The 7649-nt window shown below is 35.0% G+C and overlaps 1 long non-coding RNA gene across 1 annotated transcript; it reads right to left on the bottom strand.

Annotated features, from left to right (window-relative positions):
• Positions 1–934: 934 nt before the first annotated feature.
• Positions 935–5257, bottom strand: LOC127842486 (uncharacterized). The gene is made up of 2 exons (XR_008031666.1): positions 1612–5257; positions 935–1491 (listed from the first exon to the last, which is right to left on the bottom strand). It is a non-coding gene; the product is annotated as an uncharacterized LOC127842486 (long non-coding RNA).
• Between the last annotated feature and the right edge of the window lie 2392 nt (positions 5258–7649).

The following is a 7649-nucleotide window of genomic DNA, read 5'->3' as shown; positions in this document are numbered from 1 at the left end:
TTCTACATCGAAATTAATCTGAGGTATTAACAATTTGTGTTGTTTAAAATTTGCGATTCACAGTATGCTACCAATAAATGAATTCACTGTGCTGTATATGCCATGTTAGTTGAGGTTGACCTTTGAACCTTTTAAGTCATGACCAATTTTTAGGGAATCTTTCAATAGAACATAATTTGTATGCTACTCTCTTCCTGCAATTTTTTTTATTTGAAAGACTTGCCAGTAAATAAAGCAAATATTAGTAATTGGATTGACAAAAATGTATGTGGCTTTGTTTCAATTATGTGACTGATTAAGTCATGACGAATTGTTAGGGAACCTTTCAATCAAACAAACAGCATGTTGTTACAGACAAGTTAGATGTGTGCATGTCATGAAAAATATACCAGCAGACCATTTATGATTTTGACAACAGCAAAATGCATAATGGGTAAACAGACGATACAAGAATGTATGTTTACTTTTCTTGAATGCACAGACTGTCTTCTAAATATCCTTAACCCTTTGCATGCTGGGAAATTTGTAGTCTGCTAAAATGTCGTCTGCTGAATTTCTAAAATTAGCATTTTCTTAGATTTTTTTCAAAGAATACTATCAGAATAGCAAACAGTTTGGATCCTGTTCTGTGGCGTCTCATCTGGATCCAAACTGTTTGCAAAGGCCTTTAAAATTTGGTTCCCGCACTGAAAGGGTTAAAAATAGGTATGTTAACAAAAGTTATTGTAAGGGTATACATGTATATAACTGTACTTAATTTTACTATTTTAAGTGCATAATGGAAGGCTAACAATTGTACTTACGAATGTGCAATTCAACATACAAATGCATGTCTATTGTACATTTGTATAGGTCCTTGATTTGAACAAAAATCCTTTACAGCTGACAAAAGCTTTAGGGATACTTGACAGGGAGCACATACAAAACTATAACATTTACGTAGATTTCTTTATTACATACACAATCAGCACATTGAGATTTAAAGCTTTGTTTACAATATATTGTGTTTATATTACAGCAGTTAAATAGGACTCACAATGACAGGAGCTAATTGGCATGGATTCTTGCAATGTGTCTGTTTGTCTGTGTTTTAGTAACTTCGGGGTTGATGCGCAAGATAAAACAAACAATTAAAACTAGAGATATAGCAGTAAGTGTAAAATAATCCAAAAGAAACATTTTTTTTTTCAGTTTATACAAAAAGAAACAATATCATTATTTTTATGACTACACATATATTCCAGTATGAATGTGTTACCCCGCGCAAGGTTAACAAACAACAATTAACAAATGAAAGACATAATGACAATACCATAATTCAAAGACGCCAAAATAAACAAGGGCTGTTTGTAAAACATGCATGCCCCCCATATGGGCTGTCAATTGTAGTGGCAGCCATTGTGTGAATACGTTTTTGTCACTGTTACATTGACCTTTGACCTAGTGACCTTAAAATTTATAGGGGTCATCTGCCAGTCATAATCGATGTACCTATGAAGTTTCATGATCCTAGGCGTAAGCATTCTTGAGTTATCATCCGGAAACCACTGTGACCTTGACCTAGTGACCTGAAAATCAATAGGGGTTATCTGCCAGTCATTATCAATCTACCAATGAAGTTTCATGATCTTAGGCGTTAGCATTCTTGAGTTATCATTCGGAAACCATTTTACTATTTCGAGTCACTGTGACCTTGACCTTTGACCTAGTAACCTGAAAATCAAGAGGGGTCATCTGCCAGTCATGATCAATTTACCTATAAAGTTTCATGATCCTATGCCTAAGCGTTCTTGAGTTATCATCCGGGAACCATCTGGTGGACGGACCGACCGACATGTGCAAAACAATATACCCCCTCTTCTTCGAAGGGAGGCATAAAAAGAAATGATATGGACGAATTTATTCGAACAAGCAAAGCACGTAAAACAGTACACATCATCATAATAATTCAACTGTTGAATTCAACAGCTTTATTTGCATATATACAGATGAATCATTTTGGAATCAAATGGATTATACATAAAGCTGTCAAGTATAATGCAAACTTGTTTACTATGATTTTAGATAACCACTGATATCTCATGAATATTAAGCCTTACTTGAAGTCTCAAATTTCACGTTTAATAACAGTTTACTTATAATTGATCTAAGATAAAAAATAGAGTTCTTAAAATCTTATGCAAAGGAAAATTAGAATGCTCCAATAAAGGAACAAAATTAATCTGGTAGTGAGAATCTTATTAAAAAGACCTTTTCGCAGATTTCGGCATGTATTAAAGTTTGTCATTAAATGCTTTAAATTGATAAAATTTCATGTAAACATTGGTAAAAAAAAAGAAGAATAAAATTAAAGAAAGAAAACCTCAACTGGTTTTGAACCACTGACCCTTGGAGTAAAACTTCAGCATTTAAAACACCCCGACTTCTGTGTTCATACAGTGAGTTGTATATTTTATACTTTATACATGTATAAGCAATCCTCGGAGTGTCACAAAATATTAACATAATGTCAGAAATGTTCAAATTTTTCAAGCATTTCATGTTTGTAAGACTTGATAATTTCATGTTTTTACATCGTCAAAAGATGCATATTATGGATATTTTACAGCATTGTAAATGTTCAGTATTACTGTTTCCTTGCAAATATCATAACTACAGCGACAATTTGCGAATCTGAAACAATTTTTTTCAATTGTGTCAATTTACTAAACACCCATGCATGCATAATTGCAAGAGTAATAAGAGTAGATAAAAATAAATATAATAATTGAAAGTGTACTTGATAAACTGTATAATATGTTGGGATTAAGGTATATGAGCCACATTGTGGGAAAACAGGGCTTAATGCATGTGCGTAGTGTCGTTCCAGATTGGCCAGTGCAGTCTGCTCAGGCTAATTAGGGACAATGCTTTCTGTCTACACTAGATTATTGTTAATTAATGAGAGACCTCATATTAAGATATTCCTTAAACAAGAGCTGTGTTCGTGAAACACAATGCCCCCTACTGCGCCGCTTTGAAGCTATATATTTTTCCTTTTGACCTTGAAGGATGACCTTGACCTTTCACCACTCCAAATGTGCAGCTCCATGAGTTACGCTTGCATGCCAAATATGGAGTTGCTATCTTTAATATTGCAAAATTTGACATTTGACCTTGAAGGATGACCTTGACCTTTCACGCTCAAAATGTGCAACTCCATGAGATACGCATGCATGCAAAATATCGAGTTGCTATATTTGATCTTTGACCTTGAAGGATGACCTTGACCTTTCACCACTCAAAATGTGCAGCTCAATGAGATACACATGCATGCAAAATATCAAGTTGCTATCTTCAATATTGAAAAAGTTATGGCCAATGTTAAAGTTTTCGGACAGACAGACGCCATATATTTGATATTTGACCTTGAAGGATGCCCTTCACCTTACACCACTCAAAATCTGCTGCTCCATGAGATGCACATGCATGCCCAATATCAAGTTGCTATGTTAACAAGGGCTGTTTGTAAAACATGCATGCCCCCCATATGGGCTGTCTGTTGTAGTGGCAGCCATTGTGTGAATACGTTTTTTGTCACTGTGACCTTGACCTTTGACCTAGTGACCTGAAAATCAATAGGGGTCATCTGCGAGTCATGATCAATGTACCTATGAAGCGTCATGATCCTAGGCAAAAGCGTTCTTGAGTTATCATCCGGAAACAATTTTACTGTTTCGGGTCACCATGACCTTGACCTTTGACCTAGTGACCTAAAAATCGATATGGGTCATCTGCAAGTCATGACCAATGTACCTATGAAGTTTCATGATCCTAGGCGTAAGCGTTCTTGAGTTATCATCCGGAAACCATTTAACTATTTCGGGTCACTGTGACCTTGACCTTTTACCTAGTGACCTCAAAATCAATAGGGGTCATCTGCCAGTCATGATCAATCTACCCATGAAGTTTCATGATCCTAGGCATATGCGTTCTTGAGTTATCATCTGAAAATCATTATACTATTTCGGGTCACCATGATTTTGACCTTTGACCTAGTGACCTAAAAATCAATAGGGGTCATCTGCCAGTCATGATCAATCTACCTATGAAGTTTTATGATCCTAGGCGTATGCGTTCTTGAGTTATCATCAGAAAATCATTTTAATATTTTGGGTCACAGTGACCTTGACCTTTGACCTCGAAATCAATAGAGGTCATCTGCGAGTCATGATCTATCTAACGATGAAGTTTCATGATCCTAGGCGTATGCGTTCTTGAGTTATCATCCACAAACCATTTTACTATTTCGGGTCACCGTGACCTTGACCTTTGACCTAGTGACCTCAAAATCAATAGGGATCATCTGCGAGTCATGATCAATCTACCTATGAAGTTTCATGTTCCTAGGCGTATGCGTTCTTGAGTTATCATCCGGAAACCATTTTACTATTTCGGGTCAGCGTGACCTTGACCTTTTACCTCAAAATCAATAGAGGTCATCTGCGAGTCATAATCAATGTACCTATGAAGTTTCATGATCCTAGGCCCAAGCGTTCTTGAGTTATCATCTGAAAACCACCTGGTGGACCGACAGACCGACCGACATGTGCAAAGCAATATACCCCCTCTTCTTTGAAGGGGGGCATAACTATTTAAAAAGTTATGACTATTAAAGTTTTTAGACGGACGGACAGACTGACATACTAACTGACGGACAGTTCAACTGCTATATGCCACCCTACCGGGGGCATAAAAAGGAAAGTGTGCAGACTGCACAGGCTAAACTAGGAAGGCACTTAATGTACATTCATAAAGCCAAGTTTTCCCAGGATGCAGCAAAATATGATGTAGGGGAATAAAAGCAGTTTATGAGTCAAACTGGAATGCACTATCTACTGTTTACAAAAATATAACATCATGACTTTTACAAATCACATTGAAGCTTATATGTTCAAGATGACAACAACGTGATAAAGAGTAACACTAATAAGCAGCAGAAACAATACACACGCACACACACACACATACACACAGTATTTTTGACAAACTAATTTTGCCTTGCAAAAGCAAAAAGGAACATATTCTTAACCATGGATATACAGATGTACAAATTAAAACAATTTTTGTTTACATCCTCTATACATGCTTTAATATTTCTGTCATTGATATTGAGGACGATTATCATTGTTTACAGGCAACATGTGTAAATTACTGGAACCACACAAGTTTTGCAGAAAAGTTTTAATTTGTAGCCAGTGTGAAACTTTTACAGTGGCTTTAACCCTTAAAGCGCTGGAGCTGAATTTTAAAGGCCTTTGCAAACAGTTTGGATCCAGATGAGACGCCACAGAACGTGGCGTCTCATCAGGATCCAAACTGTTTGCTATTCTGATAGTATTCTTTGAAAAAAATTGAAGAAAATGCTAATTTTAGAAATTCTGCAGACGACATTTTAGCAGACGACAAATTTCCCTCCATGCAAAGGGTTAATACGAAAGTAAATGTCCATAGTTTACAAATGATAATCGCAGAATTGAAAATATATTTGAGATGTAATTATATTTGTAAATTTTAATCATAAAACTTAGTTTGATTTTCAAACAAACCATCAACAAAGGGTCAAACAAACCAAATGGACATTTGTATATTCTTGTTATTCAAAAGAATGCTAGCTTTCAATGTCACTTATGATTAGAGTTATAAGAAGTTATCCATGGACAAGTTCATAAATACATAGTAATTGCACAATGTTGGGGAATTAAGTGCATACAATGAGCACACTGAAATAAATATACATCAAGTCAATACATCAATACTGAATAACCATTTGTATAACAAAATATGTTTATGGTATGTATGTGAATTTGTAGCAAAAAACCCACCAAAATCACCATAAATGCCTTCTGGAAAAATGAACCAGTTTGTCCAATATTGTGGGGGAAAAGTAGATCTATGACAACAAAAGCTGCATTTTATCATTCTTACAACAAAACAACTATATCAACAATCTCATAGGCTGTATCACATAGGAAACACAATATAAAGTCACACACAATAGCAGAAATAGTACGAGATGCATCAGACTGAAAACTGTAACCACCGTTACAGAAATTATAATCAAGGCAATTGGCTAAAAAAATCATAAATTATAATATTTACACTTCCATAAACATGATAAAAAGGTGACATAAATATTTGTTAAACTTGACTGGGCATTCTTTCCTATCATCCAACACTTAAAAAAAAACAACTTGCAAAATATTTACTTTAATGCGAAAATGACATAATATTTGCTTGATTACACTAAGAACCATTGAGTTTTGGCTTCAAGTTTGTTTAATTTATGTTAACTGATTATTATTTTTTGTCAAGTAAGAACAAGATGTGTTTGTGAAACACAATGTCCGCCTATATGACGGTTGACCTTGAAGGATGACCTTGACCTTGTGAAGGATGACCTTGACCTTTCACCACTCAAAATGTGCAGCTCCATGAGATACACATGCATGCCAAATATCAAGTTGCTATCTTCAATATTGCAAAAGTATTCATAAAATAAGCGATTTGGGCCACATATATTTGACCTCTGACCTTGACCTTTCACCACTCAAAATGTGCAGCTCCATGAGATGCACATGCATGTCAAATATCAAGTTGCTATCTTCAATATTCCAAAAGTATTTATAAAATAAGCGATTTAGGCCACATATATTTGACCTCTGACCTTGAAGGATGACCTTGACCTTTCACCACTCAAAATGTGCAGCTCCGTGAGATACACATGCATGCCAAATTTCAAGTTGCTATCTTCAATATTGCAAAAGTATTCATAAAATGAGCGATTCTGGCCACATATATTTGACCTCTGACCTTGAAGGATGACCTTGACCTTTCACCACTCAAAATGTGCAGCTTCATGAGATACACATGCATGCCAAATATGAAGTTGCTATCTTCAATATAGCAAAAGTTATTGCAAAATGTTAAAGTTGGCTCAAACAAACCAACAGACCAACAGACAGGGCAAAAACAATATGTCCCCCACTACTATAGTGGGGGACATAAACACTATGATGTTAATCATCATACATACCGTTATCCCTGAAGCACTTATGAATACAGCAAAAGCCAGCATTGCAGCTTAAGCAATTTTATCATTAAACATGACAAATCAGTTATGATCAAAACTGTCCATTACCTTAATTAAAAATAAATATCTTAACGATCAATATAGGTATGTTATATTGAAATAACCGTAATTGTTAGGCAATTTTGATTGCCTAGAGTCAAACCTTTTATTGGTGAAACATACTTATTTTGCAATAAATATATGTGTTGTACTGTTGTGATGTTGCCCTAAGTCAAGATGCCAATCAAAAATAAATTATTTTTTAAGTGCTGTAACGATCACCTATTTGTACCAGATAACAAGGGGTGTTGACTTATTTTAATTTATCACATATTTTTTGGTGGTGATAAGTTTCAAATTATTTCGCAAAAAATCTGACATTAAATAACTTCCATTACAAATTTAATTGCAAGTTGTTTTTACATAATGCAATGAAATCTAGTTTAAGCATGAAGAACACAGATTTATACTACCATGATGCTGTAGAATTAACTATTATACTGCATTCTTTTTTGTGGAACTGTTGCCCTAAAAAAAA

This window comes from Dreissena polymorpha, chromosome 8 (assembly GCF_020536995.1).
Source record: "Dreissena polymorpha isolate Duluth1 chromosome 8, UMN_Dpol_1.0, whole genome shotgun sequence".
In the NCBI taxonomy this organism is placed as follows: Eukaryota; Metazoa; Mollusca; class Bivalvia; order Myida; family Dreissenidae; genus Dreissena; species Dreissena polymorpha.
The sequence above is the reverse complement of the archived record's forward strand: the minus strand, read 5'-3'. Positions and strand labels throughout refer to the sequence as shown.